This window comes from Dermacentor albipictus, unplaced genomic scaffold, assembly GCF_038994185.2.
Source record: "Dermacentor albipictus isolate Rhodes 1998 colony unplaced genomic scaffold, USDA_Dalb.pri_finalv2 scaffold_16, whole genome shotgun sequence".
Lineage (NCBI taxonomy): Eukaryota > Metazoa > Arthropoda > Arachnida > Ixodida > Ixodidae > Dermacentor > Dermacentor albipictus.
Window position 1 is genome coordinate 7,729,099 of NW_027225570.1, and position 24,458 is coordinate 7,753,556.

General features: G+C 47.3%; 1 long non-coding RNA gene across 1 annotated transcript; it reads left to right on the forward strand.

Moving 5' to 3' along the window:
- Positions 1-893: 893 nt before the first annotated feature.
- On the forward strand, positions 894-23,864 carry LOC135901707 (uncharacterized). Its single transcript, XR_010564230.1, has 3 exons — positions 894-4,764; positions 20,997-21,269; positions 23,724-23,864. It is a non-coding gene; the product is annotated as an uncharacterized lncRNA (long non-coding RNA).
- Positions 23,865-24,458: the final 594 nt, after the last annotated feature.

Here is a 24,458-nt window from a genome sequence, read left to right on the forward strand (position 1 = left end):
GGCACCATATCAGCAAGGTCATTCACATAAATATTATATAACAGTGGACTGAGTATAGACCCTTGGGGGACACCACATTTTATTACAAAGAAATCGCTCTTAGCCCGCCCTAGTGAAACTTGCTGGCGCCTGTGATGCAAAAAGTTTTCCAGGAGCGTCAGGAATGTGCCACGAAATCCTAATATTGAAAGATTGGTTAACAGAATGCCATGACTCACGCTATCGAAAGCTTTGCTGACGTCAAGGAGGACAGCACAGACGATCTGATTACGTTCGAAAGACAAGTTCAACACGTCAGACACATCTTCAAGAAGCGATTGGGTACCTTTACCGGGAATAAAACCACTTCACTTCACTTCACTTTATTTCCTTAAAGACCCCACAAGGGGTGTTACATACGGGGTGGGTTGTACAGAGATGCTACAAATGCCACAGGTTTTTAACAAGACAGGTATATGGATACACTTTGAATAAAACGCGATGGACAGGTGATTGAAGCAATGTCGTGGGGAAGGCCGTTCCATTCTAAAGCTGCGCGGCAAAAAAATGATGCAGGAAAAGTAGTGGTGCCAGAACGGGGTCGGGTGACTTGAAGTGGATGGCCCGTGCGGGGGGGAGTGCGTGCTGCGGGAGCGATGTAAGGTGGATGGCTGAAAGAACTGTGATACAACTTGTGGTAAAGCGATAGTGTGGCGATCCTGCGGCGAGACGAAAGAGTGGGCAGACCAGAGTCATTCTTAAGGGATGACACGCTGATATCATATTGTCACAGTCGGTAATGTGGAAAGAAGACGACGCTGATGGTGGTCTTGGAGACGACAAAGAAGTGTTTAGCAGTATCGATGCTCTACGCTTGTTGGCTCAGCCATTAAAAGCCATCTTTAAATAGACGAACGCTTCTTCCTTCCGGTAACATCATTGGTGGACGTGCGGGGTACTCACTTGAGCAAGACGGAGCTCCGCAGCGGACGTAAACTGGCCGCCATGTCATCCGAAAAAGAGAGTTCAACCGCGGCCCCGTCGTCGCCACCGACGGCCATCCTGGCCCAGCCTCACGACCCTGGCATGCTTTCTGGGATTGACAACGTTGACGTCGATGACTGGTTGCAGAATTATGAACGGGTCAGCGCACGCAACAGGTGGGATAACACGCTTATGATGGCTAATATAATATTCTACCTCAAGAAAACAGCACGGGTTTGGTTCGAAACACACGAAGAAGAGATTACGAGTTGGGACCAGTGTAAACAGAAGCTGAGAGATTCGTTCGGCATACCCGTCGGCCGCCAACGTGCAGCGAAGAAGGACCTTGGGACCCGTGTACAGACGTCCACTGAATCTTACGTGGCGTATATCCAGGACGTTCTTGCTCTTTGCCGCATAGTAGATAACAATATTTCAGAGGCAGACAAGGTCAGCCACGTCCTAAAAGGCATCGCGGACGACACGTTTAACCTGCTTGTATATAAGAACATCACAACGGTCAATGAGATCATTAACGAATGTCGCCGCTTTGAAGACGCGAAGAGTCGCCGCATAGTTCGACAGTTTACGCGTCTACCTAATACCGCAGCTTCGTCGACGTGCGAAGACATTTGTCCACCGCGTGAATCCACCTCCTGCGAGAACGTCGTCCGTATCTTGCGGCGAGATATCGAAGCAGCGTCTCCTTCCACGCCAGTCACGCCGTGCTTGCCAATGTAGGTCCTCCATCCATCTTCTCTGCCAGCCGTCCTGACTTTGCTTCGTCTGCTCCCTCTGCCCCTGTTCACCGGAGCCAATACGGTCCATATCCGAGCTGTCGCAACCCGGCCGAATGGCGCACCCATGAAGATAGACCCATCTGCTTTTACTGTGGACGTGTGGGCCACATCTCTCGCCACTGTCGAAGTTCCTGGCCAGCCCACTCTCGACCAAGCTTTCCCGCCTACCGCCACTCCCCACTGAATCCTCGCCCGCCATCACTCTCCACCGAGGTTGAATACGCACCTGACAACGCTCGAGCCACTGCGACCAGCCGATCGCCATCACCACACAGCCGCCGCTCCCCTTCGCCCCAGCTGCGTCACTGTCCATCCCCAGCTTACCGTCGCCGCTCTCCGACGGGAAACTAACTGGGGCAGCTCCTAGAGGTGACGCTGCTCTAGAACACCGGCCTGAAATTCCTCTCCTGACCCTGCCTACTAATCGGAACCTTCTGGACGTGAACGTGGATGGTTTGCCCGTTACAGCACTCATCGACACTGGAGCCCAAATTTCCATCATGAGTGCGGAGCTTCGAACGCGCTTGAAGAAAGTATTTACTCCTGCTCCGACACGACTGCTCCAGATCGCCGATGGTGGAACTCCGGTTGTGCTTGGAATGTGTACTGCTCGTGTCAGGGTCACCGATCGCCACACGTCCGTTTTGTTTAGTGTGCTTAAACGTTTCCCTCACAATATGATCCTCGGACTCGACTTTTTGTCCACCCATTCTGCTCTGATTGACTGTTCCGCTGGTGTTGTACAACTTGACCTACCCCTACCTTATTACTGTTCCCAGTGATCTTCCTGCTCAAGCTCCAGCTCAGCTTTGTTCCGCGGATTTTATACGCCTGCCATCTCTTGCAGCAACCTTCATCCCTGTTTTAGCCAGCCCACCTGTACCTGACGGAGACAATGTCCTTACTCCCGCGACGTCAGTGCTGCTTTCTCACAATGTCTCCTTCCCACACACCATCGTTTCTGTTGTGGACAATCAGACATGTCTTCCCATCCTAAATTTCGGACAGTGCCCGCAAGTAGTTCCTCGAGGTATGTCTCTTGCCACGCTGGGACAACTGGCCACGTGGTTCGACGACCGACGCGCCCTGCTGTACACATGACCGGCATCGAGCGCCACCTATACAACCGTCTATATATGGTCTTTCTTCGCTGCCGAGAGCAATTGGGCACGGCAGTACCACAAGAATGCAGACGTCTAACCCACTGTCCTTCTTCATGCAGTTTGCGGTCAGCAGACTCCTTATCGGTGGAGATGCGCACACCGGGCTGCTGCCGGAGGGGATCAGCGGAACGCACATCAACAACACCGGTTTCCACGTGGTAGATTGCTCCTACCATCCTTGCTAGGACAACTGGCCACGTGGTTCGTCGACACACGCGCCCTGCTGGACACATGACCGGCATCGAGCGCCACCTATACAACCGTCTTTATATGGTCTTTCTTCGCTGCCGAGAGCAATTGGGCACGGCAGTACCACAACAATGCAGACGTCTAACCCGCTGTCCTTCTTCATGCAGTTTGCGGTCAGCATACTCCTTGTCGGTGGGGATGCGCACACCGGGCTGCTGCCGGAGGGGATCAGCGGAACGCATATCAACGACACCGGTTGCCACGTGGTAGATTGCTCCTACCATCCGTGCTAGGACAACTGGCCACGTGGTTCGTCGATACACGCGCCCTGCTGGACACATGACCGGCATCGAGCGCCACCTATACAACCGTCTTTATATGGTCTTTCTTCGCTGCCGAGAGCAATTGGGCACGGCAGTACCACAACAATGCAGACGTCTAACCCGCTGTCCTTCTTCATGCAGTTTGCGGTCAGCATACTCCTTGTCGGTGGGGATGCGCACACCGGGCTGCTGCCGGAGGGGATCAGCGGAACGCATATCAACAACACCGGTTGCCACGTGGTAGATTGCTCCTACCATCCGTGCTAGGACAACTGGCCACGTGGTTCGTCGACCGACGCGCCCTGCTGGACACATGACCGGCATAGAGCGCCACCTATACAACCGTCTATATATGGTCTTTCTTCGCTGCCGAGAGCAATTGGGCACGGCAGTACCACAAGAATGCAGACGTCTAACCTGCTGTCCTTCATGCAGTTTGCGGTCAGCATACTCCTTATTGGTGGTGATGCGCACACCGGGCTGCTGCCGGAGGGGATCAGCGGAACGCATATCAACAACACCGGTTTCCACGTGGCAGATTGCTCCTACCATCCATGCTGGAACAACTGGCCAGGTGGTTCGACGACCGTCGCGCCCTGCTGGACACATGACCGGCATAGAGCGCCACCTATACAACCGTCTATATATGGTCTTTCTTCGCTGCCGAGAGCAATTGGGCACGGCAGTACCACAAGAATGCAGACGTCTAACCCACTGTCCTTCTTCATGCAGTTTGCGGTCAGCAGACTCCTTATCGGTGGAGATGCGCACACCGGGCTGCTGCCGGAGGGGATCAGCGGAACGCACATCAACAACACCGGTTTCCACGTGGTAGATTGCTCCTACCATCCGTGCTAGGACAACTGGCCACGTGGTTCGTCGACACACGCGCCCTGCTGGACACATGACCGGCATCGAGCGCCACCTATACAACCGTCTTTATATGGTCTTTCTTCGCTGCCGAGAGCAATTGGGCACGGCAGTACCACAACAATGCAGACGTCTAACCCGCTGTCCTTCTTCATGCAGTTTGCGGTCAGCATACTCCTTGTCGGTGGGGATGCGCACACCGGGCTGCTGCCGGAGGGGATCAGCGGAACGCATATCAACAACACCGGTTGCCACGTGGCAGATTGCTCCTACCATCCGTGCTGGAACAACTGGCCAGGTGGTTCAACGACCGTCGCGCCCTGCTGGACACATGACCGGCATAGAGCGCCATCTATACAACCGTCTATATATGGTCTTTCTTCGCCAGCGGGAGCCATTGGGCACGGCAGTACCACAAGAATGCAGACGTCTGACCCGCTGTCCTTCTTCATGCAGGTGAGGAGGCGTCATGATAAGTGCTTTAGATCTAGTAACCCCTTCTTGTTGGTGCTGCCGTGCCAGCGGCTTGTTGTTGCAGTTGCCGATGCTGTATTGTTTCTATGGAAACTTCTTTTAGTAGGTGGGGATGTAGAAGAGAATCCAGGCCCCGAGTTAAGCCAGATTGCTAAACATCTAAAGGATATCGCAACCGATATAAAAGATATCAAAGAACACCGGCTAACCGAAATTGCAAAGGAGATAGACGCCCTCTCCAAACTTGAAGAAAAAGTAATCTCATACGAAAGGAACATATTGCAGTTGGAAAAAGCTTTTAAGAGATTAGAAAGCAGGGTTGATGACCTAGAAAACCACAGCAGAAGATCAAATCTTATTGTTTACGGACTTCCCGAAGATGAGGGTGAAAACAGCTCTACATTGGAACACAGTGTTAATCAAACAATCGTCAAGGAAATCCTTGGCTTGGAGCCAGTTGCCATCGAACGAATACATCGCTTAAGGGGGCCGAATAAAGACAAAAACAGACCAGTAATCTTAAACCTACTTGACTCAAGTAACAAACCAGCGATACTGAAGAAAGGCTATAAATTCAAGAACACTAAGTACTCTATAGGTGAAGGCTTCAGTCGTAGAGTGCGGGAAATAGAAGAAATCTCTGGGAAAGCGCTAAATCAAACCGTGAGAAAGGCGAAAAAGTATCCCTATTCTTTGATAAACTGTACATAAACGATGGCATGCTTGTCTGGGATGACGAAAGAAATGTGAGGGTCGCAGTTCAAAAAAACACCGAAAGAAGTCGACCAGTAACTCGAAGCCACAAACATTCACAGAAATAACACTGCTAAATGTGAACGCGAGAAGTATTGTAAATAAAACTGAAGCATTCGAAAACCTGTTACTCGAGCACAGCCCTGACATTGTTGCTATTACTGAAACATGGATTTCACCAGAAATATACAGCCACGAAAAAGCACCCCCAAATTACTCAGTTCTCCGTAAAGATCGACCAACTCGAGGCGGTGGCGTAGCTCTGCTTATTAAGAAGCACTTACCCTTTGTATTATAGCCCGACGTTCCAGATGTCGAGGCTGTGTTCTGCAGGATTATTTGCGATGATTTTGCTATATTTACTGGTTGCTTTTACAGAAGTCCTTTTTCTGGTCACGAAAGTGTTATTGCCGTACAGGAGTTTATGCATAAGCATGCTAGCAAATAACCGAGTTATTCTTATGGGAGACCTCAATTTACCTGATATTGACTGGAATACCATGCACCACACTTCACTCTCATCAAATTCGCTCATTGATGTGATGCTGAATTTCGGGCTTCATCAAGTTGTAACCTCTCCTACGCGAACACAAGGAACAAGCGCTAACATCCTAGACTTAATATTGATTAGTGACCACTTCCCCCTTGATCTACTGAACTCGGAGATCATAAACGGTATCTCAAACCACAACATACCGAAATGCCAGCTGCCCCTCGGATGCACTGCAAGAGCAAAAACTACTGAAATTAGAGTCCCTAATTTTGAAAAAGCAGATGATTCCGCTATACTAACCTATTTAGCGCATGAATATCAATAATTTTGCGAAACTGCCTACGAAAGTTCTGTTCACGTTAATGATCTCTGGCTTCATTTCAAGCGTATAGTATCGCACTGCATGCGTCAATACATCCCGAAAAAAAGTAAAAAATAAAAAAAGAATCCTTGAATAACGCGCGATATAATTCACGTCAAGCGCAGAATAAAACGTTTGCGGCGTAAGATGAAAAAGAACGCTGCAAGTACACAGACAAAATCGCAACTCTCCCGCGCTGCCGACGAACTCAAGTTAAAGAGCAAGCTTGCGAAGCATATATATCTCAATGAAACATTGCCTAACCTTATCAATCACAACCCTAATCGCTTTTGGAACTTTTTTCGCGCACGCCCCACAACGACACCAGCTCTTCCATGCAAGGAAAAGCTGGCACTCGCTGATAAATTTAACCAACACTTTCAATCAGTCTTTACTAAAGATAACGACACAATTCCATATTCGCCACCGTCATCGTTTCACGCTATTGACACATTAACAATGAACGACTCCGGAATATTTAGGCAGTTACTTGAGTTAGACGCGAAGAAATCAAACGGTCCCGATAACATTCCCAACGAGTTCTTGAAAAGATATGCTGAATGTAACACTAAATATATTGGCCTTATTTACCGCAAGTCACTTTTGACGTCAGAGCTACCTGAAGATTGGAAAATTGCCAAAATTGTACCGATTCATAAGTCAGGCGATACTAACCTGCCATCTAACTACAGACCAATTTCGCTTACCAGCACATCATGTAAAATTTTGGAACACATTATCCTCAAACACTTAACCGCATACTTCGAAGAACATATTCTAGTAGATGTTCAACACGGTTTTAGAAGAGGCTTATCGACAGTCACTCAGCTAACAGAGGTCGTACACGATCTTGCTTTAAGTATAATAATCATAATCAAACTGACGTACTTTTACTAGATTTCAGTAAGGCGTTTGATTGTGTGTGCCATACTAAACTAACTGCCAAAATTGCAGCTGCGATTGGCAATGGACCCATTACTGCATGGATAAAAAACTTTTTATCTCACCGATCCCAATTTGTTGTCATCGAAAACATCCCATCTGCTCCGGTGCCTGTCACATCAGGGGTCCCACAGGGCTCAATAATAGGTCCGCTATTATTTTTACTTTTTATCAATGACAATGACATTGATTGTAAAATCAAACTGTTTGCAGACGACTGCATAATATACAGAGAAATACGTAACCACCAAGATCAAGTTCTGCTCAATAATGCACTAGCAAAAATAACCGAATGGTGTGGTAACTGGCAAATGACCATTAATACAAACAAAACGGCTTGCATGACAGTAACGAGAAAAAAGCACCCATCGTTTTTCCACTACACACTTAACGGCAGCCTCGTAACTAGAGTTCAACAGTATAAGTATCTTGGTTTAACAATAACGTCCGCCCTTAACTGGACAGCACATATTACCGACATTACTTCTTGTGCATTACGAAAACTCATCTTTCTCAAAAGGTGCCTGCGGTTGGCACCAACTAACGTCAAACATTTAACTTACATTACATTTCTGAGACCTGTCCTTGAGCATGCTAATGTCGTATGGTTCCCGTACACTAAAACAAACATATCTAAACTGGAAAGGATCCAGAGAAAGGCAATTAGGTTTATCCACCGAAAATACCGGCGCAGTGATTCCCCTAATCTTCTTCTAACACAGTCAGGGCTTGCAACTTTGGCTGTACGAGCAAAACGAGCACGTCTAAAATTTGTGCATCAAATATTACACAGCCAACTAAAAATAAATGCCTCTGCATACGTTATCTTTCCTAAATCCCACGTACTTCGTCATAATCATGCCTATACACTAAACGAGTTTCTTTGTAATAACGATACTTTTCAGTCTTCCTTTTTCCCCCGAGTTATTCGCGAGTGGAATAACCTAGATGCATCTGTAACTAACACAGTATCGCAGTCTAATTTTGTTAAGTTATAAGAAGATGAAATAGTTAGGAAAGAATAGTTCTTATGCGCATATAATCGTCACAACTCCCATTTTATGACCTATAGCTAAACATTTACCCCCTTTTTTTCTTTCTTTGTTTTAATTACACTGTAATAATCCTTACGTATATGTAACCTGAAGCGTATTATTTCTGTGAGTTTCTCTTGTTATTCATATTATTAGTGTTGTAAAATTGTGCATTGAACCGGTTTGATGTATTTCCATTTACATGTTTTCATGTTGTTACGATTCGGTATATGAAACAAGACTTATATTTATAATCACATGCCCACCTGCTATGGTCTCGATATGAGACTGGCAGTATTATAAATAAATAAATAAATAAATAAGTAAATCACGTCTGCTTATTGCTGTTCCCGTGTCCACAAGTGTTACGGGAATTTTTTTGTGAATATTTCTCTGACCCTTTTATTGTTGCGCGCGGTTTATGTTGAGAGCAACTCTGGGCCCACCACCAGCCGCTCGGAAGCGTTTTTGGACATTGAATCTTTACCTTCCGATTCCACTGAACATATGAAAGCAACTTGCTAAAGGACGTGCACACCCGTCTTAGTTGGCACTGTTCCTTCCTAATTCAAGTATGCACCATCTAGCCCAAATGAATGTTGTCCTGAATCGTTCGCTGCATAGTTTTACAACACAAACGGAATCGGCGGCTGACGTTAAAGCTATTGAAACGGGACAGAAATCCATTGAAACCAAAATCGCAGCGAATAAAAACCGGTTAGATGAGCTAGAGGAAAACTGTAAAAGCTTAGACGAACTCAGCGAGGATATTGCCACCATTCACTCTCAAACAGACGAGCTTTCCGCACTGGCCACCACTTTGCAACCACGGCAAGATGAACTTGACGACCGGGTCACGGCGTGAGAGAGAGAGAGAGAACAACTTTAGTGAAAATGCCTGCAGAGTCGGTTAGGCTCCCTCCACGCAGGAGGACAAGCTTTTACCGTGACGCGGCCACTACGTCAGTCTCGTGCGTTGTGCTCCTCGAGGTCTTGGTTTCTCGCCACTTCCGCGGGTCCGAGAGGGCCGCCGCCCCCTTCCTGAGGGTGCTACTCCCCTTCTCCTCGGTTTCGTGCGGTCGCTGCCTCTCTAGAGCTGCCGAGACCTGCTGGACAGCCTTGAGTTGTGTCTCTTGGTCATAACTCCTCGCTGCAGCCTCTAGCTGCGGCGGGATCGTCGTCTTCTCGCGGGCTTCTCGCGGATTTATGCTACAGTCCCAGAGGATGTGAGCCGCGGTTGCTCTTTCCTTCGCGCACAGTCTACACACGTCACTCGCGTACACACTCGGACACACATGCTTAGCTAGCACCGGGGTGAGCAGGGACCCCACCCCCTCTGTAACTGTCTTTATAACACTGCCTCCTTCCGGGTTAGCCCCGGGTGAGGTGGCGAAATAGTCTGTCTGTTCAGTCTGTACCGCATCACTATTTTGTTCAAGGTGGTCATCTTGTCCTTGGCACCTGCACCACGACCAACACTCCGAGTCGGCCGTGCTTGCAGCTGTGCGGTTGGTTAGTCCTCGCGCGGCTGAGTTGGCCGTCTCATTGTGGTTCACGTTCCCGCGTTCCGACACGTCACTGCCCATGTGGGCCGGAAACCACTTGATCACCGCAGCACTTTTGCGTCCGATGTTTTCGGCCTTGCGCCGTATGCGCGCGGCCTCACTACATACCCTTCCTTTGGCGTAGTTCTTCACTGCCGTTTTAGAGTCACACAACACTGTAGTGCATCCGGGGTCGGAGACGGCCAAGGCGATGGCCACCTCCTCCGCCCGGTGCGCCTCCCGAGTCTGGACGCTCGCCGCGGTCTTCGTTGCACCCGTCGATGCCCCGACATCCACCGCCGCGTGTGCGTCGCTGCTCCCTCGATACTCCACTGCATCCACGTAGGCGGCACCTTCTTCTCTGGCGTGGAGGTCCACGAGAGCCCTGGCCCTCACCAACCTCCGCTCCTTGTTGTGCTCGGGGTTCACGTTCCTCGCGATCGGGCAGACTCTGAGCATTCTGTTAATGCTATCCGGTATAGGTACGTCTTTCTGCTGCTTGCCTTCCCTCGGCTCGAGGCCAAGGTCCCGCAGTATCTGTCTTCCAGTTCTCGTTTCAGAGAGGCGCTCGAGTTGCGCCGTTTTCTGTGCTTCGGCTATTTCGTCTAGCATGTTGTGGACTATCAGCGTCATGAATTTTTCGGTGTTCATGCTCCCGAGGAGACCGAGTGCCGCCTTATAGGCCTTGCGTATGGTGGCGTCTATCTTGTTACGTTCGCTCGGCCTCCAGTTGTGGAAGGCGGCCACGTACGTTATGTGGCTAACTGCGAAGGATTGAACGAGCCTAGTCAGGCTCTCCTCCTTCATCCCCGCTCTTCTGTTGGACACCCTCTTGATGAGTCTGATTGCCGCGGCCGCTTTGCCCGCGATCTTGTTGACCGTTTCACCGTTGACTCGGTTTCGCTGGATGAGCAGCCCGAGCACTCGAATCTTCTCGACCTCCGGTATTACTTGTCCTCCTGCTGTCTTGGCCGTGATCTTGGTACGATCGCATTTGACTTCCATATTCTTTTCCTACCCGCTCCTGTCGGTGGAATCACCAGCAGTTCTGACTTGGCCGGAGAGCAAACGAGTCCAGACCAGCCCAGCTGCTGCTCGACGGCGTTGACCGCTTCTTGCAGCGTTGTCTCGATGTGTCCGTCGCTTCCTCCCGGCGCCCATAGCGTAACGTCGTCGGCGTAAATGGTGTGCCGAACTCCCGCTACTCTTCCTAGCCAGTTGGCCACCCCGATCATCACAAGGTTGAAGAGTAGCGGGGAGATCACTGAGCCCTGCGAAGCTCCGACGCTGCCCAGCTTCTTCTCTTCGAGCTGCAGGTCTCCCGTGCTGATTTCGGTGGCCCGTTCCGTCAGGAAGTCTTTCATGTACTGGTATGTCCTCCTGTCCATGTTTAGCCTGGATACTTGGGCCAGGACAGCCGAGTGCCTCACTTTATCGAAGGCGCTCTGCAAGACCAGCCCGAGTATGGCTCTGTTGTCCTTGGTGCCCGTCGTATCGTCGATGATCTCGTTCTTCAGTAAGATCATGGCGTCTTGCGTCCCGAGCTTCTTCCGAAACCCGACGATGGAATTTGGGTAAAGCTCCAATTCTTCCAAGTAACGCTGCCACCTGTTAATGAGAACGTGCTCGAGGACCTTTCCCGCGCAAGAAGTGAGCGAGATCGGCTGAGGTTCTCTATGTTGGGCGGCTTGCCAGGCTTGGGGATGAGGATCGTCTTCGCTGCTTTCCATTGCTTGGGCAGCCTTCGTTCTTGCCATTGTAGAAGTTCGTGAGCGTTTTGATGGCCACTTCGTTGAAGTTCTTGAACGCTGTTGGTCACTCGATCGGGACCCACGGCGGACCTGCCATTGAGATCCTGCAGGGCAACTCTGACTTCCCACGTCTGGATGTCGCGATCTGGCGTCTCATTCTCGTTACCTTGGTAATCCGGGTGTCTTTCCGTGGGGGTGGTTTGCAAGTGCTTGGCGTCCAAGCGCCGCTTGACCTCGTCCTCCCCGTGTTCGCAGACTGCCTTGTGTAGGATCCTGGCCAGGTTGTTGTGTTGGTGGCCCTTGGTCTTGGTTTCGTCGAGGAGGTGCCGCAGCATGTTCCACGTCTTACCCTTGTGCATCTGTCCGTCGGCTTCGTTGCAGGCCTCGTTCCACTATTGTGTGCACAGCACCCTGCAGTGGACCTCGATCTGCGTGTTGAGCTCGGCAATCTTCTTCCTTAGACTTCGATTGGTTCGTTGCTTCTGCCACCTCGCCTTTATGGACTGCTTGGCTTCTATCAGGTGGGCCAGCCGACTGTGTATGTTGTCTATCCGTTCGTCCGTCTCCAGCTCTTTGGTGGCTCCTTCCATTGTCTCAACAACGTTGGCCGCCCATTGCTCGATGTCCGTAATGTGCAGTTGCACCGCGGGTAGCGCCTTTCGAAAGGCGTCCCATTCCGTAATGCGATGCTTCCTTATGCCGCTGTTGCCTTGGCCTTCGATCGGTACGACGACCTCCACGATGTAGTGATCGTTGCCCAGCTCTTGGCCCGTGTTTCTCAATTTTGCTTCTCTCCATCCTCCGTTGGTTTTGACGAAGGTAAGATCCGGAGTGGTGTCTCTCGTAAGCGATGTGCCGATCCTGGTGGGAAAGGCCGGATCCATGATTAGGTTCAGTCCCACGTCGGTGGCGTCATGCATCAGCTCTCTCCCCTTGACCGTCGTTATGTGGTAGCCCCAGTCTTGGTTGGGAGCGTTAAAGTCTCCGCACACTACGAGCGTATTGCTCCCCGCGACTGAACTCGCCTTGTGAAATAGTGCCTTGAATTTCTGTTGTCCGTGCGACGGATTGCTGTACATGTTCGCCAGGAAAGTGCTCTCCTTCCTCTTCTTGCCCGTGATTACTTCCACCGTGCAGTGTTCGATAGCGCTTCTTCCGACCATTTTGTGTTCCATGAAGGTCATCCCTTTCTTTACGAAAGTGCAGACCCCTCTGCCCTTGCCCTTGAACGTGTCCCTTTTGCCCGGCGGGCTATCGCGCGACCGGCAGCCTGGTAGCCTCGGCGCTTCTTCGCTGTGTGTTTCTTGAATCATTATGACGTCTGGTTTCCTCGTTAGTTGCTAGTAAGAGTTAGAGTTAGTTGTTAGAGCGGTACTGCAGCAACACTTGCAGCAACTAACGAGGTCAGTTTAATTTCTATGGCATCCCAGATTTCGATGAAACCTGGAAGGCGACTGAGGAAAAATTTACTTCTATTCTTAGTGACTGCCTAACTGAACCCCTCACGGAATCAAACTCGCGCACCGCTTAGGAAGATTCACACCTAACAAATGCCGTCCTATCCTTGCAAAATTGTGAGGCGGAGGATTTATTGTCCGCCTCACAGAAAGCTCAGCACTGAAGATGCCGTAGCTCTCCGACTTATTCAGACAAACACATTTCCTAACCTACACAAATACAGTAAAATGTTCCCACATACATTACACGGCATCTGCCCCTGGTGCGGCGACACACGCCCTACACTCTTCCACATCTCGTGGGGGTGCGGGGGCAAACCTCAACACTTAAAGACGCCTAGCATGTCATTTGAGCGGTGGGAGGTACAGCTGACCGGCGCTACCCTGGCGGGACAAGAAGCTCTCGTCCAGCAAGTACGTCGAGCAGCCATAACCAGTGGAGTCCTGGAATGAGGACACCACCCACTCGACCTCAAGAGCAACTACCTCGATGGTTCGAATAAATGTTTCTTTTCTCTCTCTCTCTCTCTCTCTTGAACTTCAAAACGAAAGACCTAACACTTGCCAAACGCAACAGCCTGAAGGAAAGTAAGGTCACCGTTAGTGAAGATTACTCGGTAGCAGCATGTCTGGCACGAAAAAAGTTGCTCGACTTTGCGAAAACCCAACTTGGATCCCCAACCCACCAAGTGCGCCACAAGTTACTTATGAACAAGAAATCTTACATGTATGACTCTATCACTGCTGCTGTCATTTTCACTGATACGAGAAGCGCACATGCCAGCTCGCCCTCCGCCGCTATCTCTGCCAACACTTCCTAAGGACGAGTGAGGGGTAGTGGCCAGACATCCTCGGCTTCAGTATCGCTTCTTTTGACTAATATCAGAAGGGTCCTTAACAAGTACAACTCACTCGCATCAGAAATCGATACATGTTCTGCTAAAGTTATTGCACTAACGGAAACATGGCTACTGCACATGTCTGCGACGCTGATATCTTCGTCAATGCTCATCGCTTCTCATTCTATCGCTGTGATCGTAGCACGCAGATAGGCGGCGGCGTGCTTCTCGCAATTTCCAATGATATACCATCATCATGTATACACGTGCAGACTTAACTAGAATTAGTATCGTCAGCCATAACACTTAATCATCAGAAAGTTGTATTAGGGGCATGCTACCGTCCATCTTCGCCGTCCCCTAACTTTAGTAACGATACTGGAATGCATCATGTAACCGCGCAAACGACAACGGACGAAGAAGGAAATACACAGGACAGGCGTGGTTTCCGCCTTCCTCCGTTGTCGTTTGTGCGGTTACATGATGCATTCCAATACCGACCACCAACTAGCCCGCCTCTCCCTGTTAACTTTAGTAACGAACTTTATGAAGCTGTTAACATCGTCGCAAGTCGCTTTCCTCCATCACCGCTGTTCCTACTTGGTGATTTTAATTTACCAAACATCACATGGAATACCGACCCCCCTTTATTATTCCCACTCTCATCTCAAGCTCGTGACTTTCTAGTTGTGTGTTCCGTATTCTCACTCGTGCAGATCTGCGCTCAGGCAACTAGAATAACAGCTAACACGGCGAACACAGTAGATTTAGCCTTCACTAATCGACCCGACATAGTATTGCCTGTAATGCACCTGCCATGAATTAGCGACCACTTGCTTCTACAGTTTCATATTAAACTAGACCATCCGAAAGCTAAGAAGAATAAAAAATAATATGAGAATACTACAGAGCAGATTATCAGGCCATAAATAATTCACTATCTGTTTTTATCGGCGTTTTCCTTGATGGCTTTGAACACCCTAGTGTACAAACTAATTGGAACATGTTCACAGCTATTGTCAACCGTCAAACTGAACAGTACATGCCTCAACGCACCATTACAACTCGCACAAGCTCTCCCTGGTACAACAATCACATTAAGCGCTTATCAACTAAGAAGAAGCGTCTCTACCGCATTGCAAAGCTATCACCCACAATTGAACGCTGTGCATCGCATACTGCGGCGTCAAACGCATGTGCGCAAGCGCTCAAAGACGCCAGAAAGCACTTCCGCTCACATGTTCTCCCTTCAATGCTTACCACTAATGTTAAAAAAAATTTTGGCGTGCAATTATTCCTTCGACTGACAATAGCGTTGTCTTATCTGACTCTTCCAGTGTTCCAATTCCCTTCCAACCTTTCTGCCACAATACTAAACCGTACATTTTCAGAAAATTTCACAGTAACATCTAGCATACATATGCCAAGTACACAGCACTTTACCTATGTTACCATGCCCTCCATAATTGTTGCTGCATCCGGTGTCAGTAAGCTTATTGATGGACTATGCATTCATTCGGCTCCCGGACACGATTGTATTAACTCGCAATTCTTAAAAAAAACACTTCACATTATTCTTATATCGTACTATCTAAACTTTTCCAGCAATCCCTTGACCATTGTACGCTGCCTAATGAGTGGAAAATAGGCAAAGTGATTCCTGTGCAAAAATCCATCAGCAAAGTATTCCGTAATAATTATCGTCCAATTCCTCTTACCAGTACATGTGTAAAATGCTCAAACATATCATTTTACCAACCTGGTTAATTTCCTTGAATTGAACTAATTTTTTACGTCAGCACAACACGGTTTTCGGAAGTCTTACTGCTGTGAAACCAATTAATATCGTTCACACATGCACTACACCATATTCTTGACAAACCATCACTAGCTGTTTGTATATTCTTAGATTTTTCAAAAGCATTCGACAAGGTGTGTCGCAAACTATTGCTGCACAAACTAAAACAACTTAACATTGACGTTAAACTTCTGAAATGGATCGAGTGTTTTCTTCTCAACCGCTCGCAATTTCTTTGAACTAACGGCATTAACTCCGATTTTACAGAGGTCCGTTCAGGTGTTCCACAGCGTTCTGGCCTTGGACCCCTATTGTTCCTCATCATCATCATCATCATCATCAGCCTGGTTACGCCCACTGCAGGGCAAAGGCCTCTCCCATATTTCTCCAACAACCCCGGTCATGTACTAATTGTGGCCATGCCGTCCCTGCAAACTTCTTTATCTCATCCGCCCACCTAACTTTCTGCCGCCCCCTGCTACGCTTCCCTTCCCTTGGGATCCAGTCCGTAACCCTTAATGACCATCGGTTATCTTCCCTCCTCATTACATGTCCTGCCCATGCCCATTTCTTTTTCTTGATTTCAACTAAGATGTCATTAACTCGCGTTTGTTCCCTCACCCAATCTGCTCTTTTCTTATCCCTTAACGTTACACCTATCATTCTTCTTTCCTCGTTGTGTCGTCCTTAATTTGAGTAGTACTCTTTTCGTAAGCCTCCAGGTTTCTGCCCCGTAAGTGAGTACTGGTAAGACACAGCTATTATATACTTTTCTCTTGAGGGATAATGGCAACCTGCTGTTCATGATTTGGGAATGCCTGCCAAACGCACCCCAGCCCATTCTTATTCTTCTGATTATTTCCGTCTCATGATCCGGATCCGCCGTCAATACCTGTCCTAAGTAGATGTATTACCTTACGACTTCCATTGTCTCGCTGCCTATTGTAAATTGCTGTTCTCTCTCGAGACTGTTAAGCATTACTTTAGTTTTCTGCAGATTAATTTTTAGACCCACTCTTCTGCTTTGCCTCTCCAGGTCAGTGAGCATGCATTGCAATTGGTACCCTGAGTTACTAAACAAGGCAATATCATCAGCGAATCGCAAGTTACTAAGGTATTCTCCATCAACTTTTATCCCCAATTCTTCCCAATCCAGTTCTCTGAATACCTCCTGTAAACACGCTATGAATAGCATTGGAGATATCGTATCTCCCTGCCTGACGCCTTTCTTTATTGGGATTTTGTTGCTTGCTTTATGGAGGACTACGGTGGCTGTGGAGCCGCTATAGATATCTTCCAATATTTTTACATATGGCTCATCTACACCCTGATTCCATAATGCCTCCATGACTGCTGAGGTCTCGACTGAATCAAACGCTTTCTCGTAATCAATGAAAGCTATATATAAGGGTTGGTTATATTCTGAACATTTCTCTATCACTTGATTGATAGTGTGAATATGGTCTAATGTTGAGTAGCCTTTACGGAATCCTGCCTGGTCCTTTGGTTGACAGAAGTCTAAGGTGTTCCTGATTCTATTTGCAATTACCTTAGTAAATACTTTGTAGGCAACGGACAGCAAGCTGATCGGTCTATAATTTTTCAAGTCTTTGGCGTCCCCTTTCTTACGGATTAGGATTATGTTAGCGTTCTTCCAAGATTCCGGTACGCTCGAGGTCATGAGGCATTGCGTATACAGGGTGGCCAGCTTCTCTAGAACAATCTGTCCACCATCCTTCAACAAATCTGCTGTTACCTGATCCTCCCCAGCTGCCTTCCCCCTTTGCATATCTCCTAAGGCTTTCTTTACTTCTTCCGGCGTTACCTTCGGGATTTCGAATTCCTCTAGACTATTTTCTCTTCCATTATCGTCGTGGGTGCCACTGGTACTGTATAAATCTCTATAGAACTCCTCAGCCACTTCAACTATCTCATCCATATTAGTAATGATATTGCCGGCTTTGTCTCTTAATGCATACATCTGATTCTTGCCAATTCCTAGTTTCTTCCTCACTGTTTTTAGGCTTCCTCCGATCCTGAAAGCATGTTCAATTCTATCCATATTATACTTCCTTATGTCAGCTGTCTTACGCTTGTTGATTAACTTCGAAAGTTCTGCCAGTTCTATTCTAGCTGTAGGGTTACATGCTTTCATACATTGGCGTTTCTTGATCAGATCTTTCGTCTCCTGCGATAGTTTGCTGGTATCCTGCCTAACGGAGTTACCACCGACTTCCATTGCACACTCCTTAATGATGTCCACAAGATTGTCGTTCATTGCTTCAACACTAAGGTCCTCTTCCCGAGTTAAAGCTGAATACCTGTTCTGTAGCTTGATCTGGAATTCCTCTATTTTCCCTCTTACTGCTAACTCATTGATCGGCTTCTTACGTACCAGTTTCTTCCGTTCCCTCCTCAGGTCTAGGCTAATTCGAGTTCTTACCACCCTGTGGTCAATGCAGCGCACCTTGCCCAGCACATCCACATCTTGTATGATGCCAGGGTTAGCGCAGAGTATGAAGTCTATTTCATTTCTAGTCTCGCCGTTCGGGCTCCTCCACGTCCACTTTCGGCTATCCCGCTTGCGGAAGAAGGTATTCATTATCCTCATATTGAGAGCAACATTCCGGGCAAGTTGGTAATCCATTGCTTAAAAGTTATTGCGCGACATAAAAAACGACACGGACGTGAAAGAAGACACACCAAGCGCAGACACACCATTGCGCTTGGTGTGTCTTCTTTCACGTCCGTGTCGTTTTTTATGTCGCGCAATAACTTTTAATCCTCATATTATTCTGTTCCGCAAACTCTACTAATAACTCTCCCCTGCTATTCCTAGTGCCTATGCCATATTCCCCCACTGCCTTGTCTCCAGCCTGCTTCTTGCCTACCTTGGCATTAAAGTCGCCCATTAGTATAGTGTATTTAGTTGTCACTCTACCCAGTGCCGATTCCACGTCTTCATAGAAGCTTTCGACTTCCTGGTCATTATGACTTGATGTAGGGGCGTAGACCTGTACAATCTTCATTTTGTACCTCTTATTAAGTTTCACAACAAGACCTGCAACCCTCTCGTTAATGCTATAGAATTCCTGTATGTTACCCGCTATATTCTTATTAACCAGGAATCCGACTCCTAGTTCTCTTCTCTCCGCTAAGCCCCGGTAGCAAAGGACGTGCCCGCTATTTAGCACTGTATATGCTTCTTTTGGCCTCGTAACTTCACTGAGCCCTATTATATCCCATTTACTGCCCTCTAATTCCTCCAGTAGCACTGCTAGACTCGCCTCACTAGATAACGTTCTAGCATTAAACGTTGTCAGGTTCATATTCCAATGGCGGCCTGTCCGGAGCCAGTGATTCTTAGCACCCTGTGCAGCGTCGCAGGTCTGACCGCCGCCGTGGTCAGTTGCTTCGCAGCTGCTGGGGACTGAGGGCCGGGGTTTGATTGTTGTGTTCATAGGAGGTTGTGGCCAAGTACTGCACCAGGGTGGCCAACCCTGCTCTGGTGAGGGAGTACGTTACCGGTTCCGGTCACCGGGATCAGGCCACACTCCAGGCCTGTTTGTGCAATTTTATCAACACGCGGATTTTTTTTCTTTTTTTTATTCCGGTGGAAAATTGCCGGCACCGGGATTCGAACCACGGACCTCTTGCACGCGAGGCGGGTGTTCTACCTCTACGCCACCGCTGCAACCTAATTTACATTAATGATATTCCCTCGCTTATCAACTCCCATTTACATCGGTTCGCTGATGATTGCGTTATTTGCAGAGAAATTGCCAATGCCAACGATATGGAATTACTTCAGTCGGACCTTACCGCTATAGGAAAGTGGTGCAATGAATGGCTAATGGAGCTAAATATTAACAAATGCAAAGTCATGCGTGTGTCTAGGAAAAGATCTGCCAAACCGTCGTACTACATTAACAACATGTCGTTGGAATCAGTTCCTTCATATAAATATTTTGGTGTTTACATCACTTCTAACCTAAGTTGGTCTCTTCATACTGAGAACATAATTAAAAAAGCTAATCGCATGCTCGGCTACCTACGTCGCAACTTTTTCAACATACCTACTAATTTGAAACTTTTGCTATATAAAACTTTAATACGAGCCAAACTCGAATACGCGACTCCGGTATGGCACCCTGCTCATGAAAACTTAATCACTGACCTCTAGATGCTTCAAAATAGCTCTGCAAGTTTTATTCTTGCTAACTACATCCGCACAGCGAGTAAAACTAACATGAAATCTAATCTTTGTCTCCCATCGCTGGCATCTGGAAGAAAAGTGTCTCGTATTGCCCTCTTCCACAAGTTGTACCATCATCATACTCTACGAGATCACCTCATCCCCCATCCAATTTATGTATCCCGTCACCTTGATCATCAGTACAAAGTCGGCATTTTGTCATGCAACACTAAACGTTTTTCACAATCATTCCTGCCGCAAACTTCACGTGACCGGAACCATCTTCGCGCTGAAGTTGTAGGCCTTATTAATTATGAACAGTTCCTTGAAGCCTTAGCTAATATTGTATGTACAGGTTTCATTTAGACACTCATGTAACCAACTGTATTTGTCTTCTTCATTCTTTTGTATTTACCACTCGCCCTCTGTAATGCCATTGGCCCTGAGGGGTGTAATAAATGAAAAAAAATTATGTATGTGTGTCAACGCCGAAGTGATTGCATCTCATCTAGTACAAACTTTGCAGGCCCAATTTCAAAACCATCGGCATTGCAACATTTACTATTTCTGAGAGATAAGAAAGTGTATAATATTTCCTTTTCTACCGTAGGAGTCAAAATGCAGATTGGCTGGTCCTTGTAGTTAGACAGTGCGAACAATTTGGATCGTGAGAACTCTGCTAAATTGGTAAAATGCTTGTTAAAAGATTCGGCTGGTTCCTTTTCTGATATTGCATTGCCATCAATTCTAATTTCCCCAATAGTCTCATTACAACAGCGTCGTCCAAGAACTGCGTTAATACGCTCGCAAACAATATCTGTCTTTTTCACAACGTCAACATTGAATCAATTTTGTAAGTACATCCCTTTCTCGCGACGCAGAATACTATGTACTTTATTCCTGTGAACCTTAAATTGATGCACAGTTTCTTCACAACGCGTTGAAATAAAGTCATGAAATAAACTATTTTTTGTGCATATTTGCTAAAGTCCTCGCAGGTTGGGGTACGTTTTCGACATGGAGCATTCACCAATGCTTCTGTTCCAGGTGCACCTTCTTCAACTGGCTTTGCCCTTGTCTACCGCATCATCTGCCACTCGGGAAGCAGTCAGCATGCCAGCAACTAATCGCTCCGTGAAATGCCCGCCATCGCAAAAGTTGGGATTCATTCCTGCCTGCTGCTGGCAACCAGGAGTATCAAGACGACATGCCACCGCTGTCTGCACGGGATACGCAGCTTATAAGCCATCATTTGGCGCCGCCCCGCTGGGGCACGACACCAATTTAGGCATGGAGCGTTCACCAATGCTTCTGTTCCAGGTTAGTTACCTGAATCGCTGTTCTTGCCTAAAGAGCAGCAATCACTGTCTTTTTGTGGTGTCCTGCCCCAGCGAGCTGCCACTTGCTATCAAACGCTGTAAGAACTAGGTGTGCTTGTTCATATGTCGGGTACGCTTACTTCTTTCCGGAGATGTCGAAACAAATCCTGGTCCCGGTGATCTAGGTACCATTTTGAAGTCGTTGCGGCGTGTCGAAACCGGTCAGGATGAAATTCGAAACGACCTGCGAGCCCTCAAAAATTGGCAGGCATCTGTCGCCGATCAAGTGAAGCAGTTATTCGTTAGGCTTCAGTCTGTTGAGGGTGATCTGGTATAGATTAAAAGTTCTGGCAATACCTCGTCCCCCGAGTCTTCTGAAAAATACCATGCTATATCGAGGCAGCCTAAAACAATAGAGATGATTTGTGAGGATGCCGAAAATAGACTTCGGTGACGTAATGTACTCGTCTTTCGCATCTCTGATGATCGAAACGAATCATGGTCATCATCTGAATCAAGTTATCTACTTGCGCAGTGAACACCTTGGCATCGCCATCGAACCCACCCAAATAGAACGCGCACACCGCTTTGGCTAGTTCAATAGAGAGAAAAACAGGCCAATAACTGTTAAATTTACATTTTTGAAAGATAAACAAAGCATAATAAAAAATGGCTATAAATTCAAAGGCTTGAAATTCGCCATTTGCGAAGATTTTCCCTCCAAACGCGCATCGCCCGACGCAAGATCAGTGCCTTCGCAAAAATCAGGGGCATGCCGTTGAAGTTAACCCTTGAAAAAACTGCGAGTAGATAACGCTACTTACAGGTATGACTCCCCGTCCGATACCGTGGTACCACTTTCGCGATAGCTAGAACTTGACCCGGTAACATGCGTATTTGACAACCCCTCTGCTGCGGAACATACACACATCGACCCTTAGTACCTCGCTTTATCATTTACGAACATTCTTAGTATAATTTCTAAACGCACCGAAACCGTCTCGTACTTAGAAAACAATAACTGGGACATTTTGGCACTAACGGAAACTTTGCTCTGGGGCGACGTGAATGACAGCGAAGTTTTTCCTGATGCGGAGGATTATGTCATTTATCGCTGAGACAGGCATAATCGAAAGGGAGGTGGTTTCTTGTTGGCAATAAGGAAACACATCACTTCGCTTATAGCACCGATACCCTCCGCTATTGAGGTAGTGTGGGTTTTTATAACATCGACACTATCAAAGGCACTTTAGAGTGAGTGTGTTACATGCCTCCTAAGAGCACTGATAACTTTGCTTCTAACTTGCGTGAGAACCTTACTGTTGTTTGTTCCAAATTCCCTAAAGCTGATATATTCATTCTTGACGATTTTAATTTCCCGGATGTAGATTAGCCTAACATGAGAGGCAATTCGCGTGCATGTAATGACCTTGTCCAGCTCGTCCTCGATTTTTCCTTTGAGCAACTAGTTCTCCAACCAACGCGCATTACTAACGCCTTACACCTTGTTTCAACAACAGCACCTGAAAGAGTAAGCGCCATTTCAATCACTGAGGGGTTCAGTGACCCCTCGTTATTGGAATTTACAGTTGTCACACCTTCATGTACGCGTAATCTGAGTGCAAAACGAATATTTGACTATAAGAGAGCAAACTGTTGTGCCATCAACTGTGATTTACAAAGCTTTTCATCTAGATTTATTGCAGCATTTTCTCAACGATCAGTCAACAAAAATCGGTGCCTTTTTAAAGAACTACTAGATCTAGCAAATAAATACATACCTCAGATCTCATTTCGCGCCAACTGCTCCAAACCATGGCCTAATAAAACCTTGAATGCGTTAAAAAACAAAAAGAAACGTTTATACAGAGCAGCCAAAAGTATCAACACGCTAGATTCGTGGAATAAACATAAAATCTGTGAAAAAGCCTACTGCAGTTCCCTTCGTCATGCAAAGCATAAATTCTTTTCTGATCACCTTCAATCACTTATCAATCAAAAATATTCCCAAGAAATTCTGGAAAACCACATCTCCTTCAAACAGCACTGACCCTCCCGCACTGGTGAATAGCACTGGTCTTCTCGTACGGCGAGAGCACTGCGCCATCTGTTTTCGACAACTTCCTTTCTACGTTCACAAAGGGAGGCCATTCCAATATGCCAAAGATGACAGGCTTTGATCACCAATATATGACTCCAATTACCGTAACAACCACTGGAATCGCTAGATTAACAATCTCAAATTATCGGCAAGTTCCGGTTTGATGGTATTAACACGAAAATCATAACGCATACAGTAGTCCCTCCCAGTACAATCCTTAGTCATATAGTACAGCAGTCACTGTTGTAAGGGAGACGAAGAAAGGTGGGGGGAGGAGAGGAAGAAGTGCCAATAAACAAGTATGGCTGCCTTGTCATATTGACGTATCTCAGTTTTAATACAAATTTGGCGCAGCCGAGAGGATTCTAACCTGTGTTCTGCACCTCATCCGCTTCGTTTCACCGAGGACCATTTGCTTCGACGTTATGCAAATCTGCACGGACGGCGACAGACACACGAGCGTAGCAAGCCTTTTCCACGGAGGACGGTTCGCTGTTGCAGGTGAGCAATGATCCCTTGTTCAAAACGCTCACGAACAACCTTTTGCTATCGGCGGTACAACGTAACCGTGTACGACCAGCATGAGCGAACAAGGCCGAGTATATGAGAGAGCGCAAGACATTTTTCTTATAACAATATATTGGAACTCGAGCAGAGAAACAGTCAACACCAGCAACAAATACTAGAGCTCGTGACGGAAAACGTCCTCCAGCATTCTCGGAGCCCGTAGTTGGAACCGCTAAACATCATATGAAAACCTCTACTAAACTAGGGACTGTATTAAAGTGTCATGAGAGAGACCGTTTCTTAAGAGTGAGAAGTATTTTTGGAGGTTTAAACTATTTCTTCGGTTACTCTGTCACGTCGCTTGAACTTAACTGATTTGTCTTGCAAAGCAACTGGCATTCGTATTTGGTACATTTTGCAGCAAAATGTGAAGAAGGGGCTGCGATACTATAAGGACCTACTACTGAAGTAGCCTACTATTGAAACCTTCGGTTAGCAGATGACATTGTTCTATTCAGCAACATTGCAGACGAGTTACAACATATGATTGAGGGCCTTAACACGGAGAGTGTAAGAGTGGGG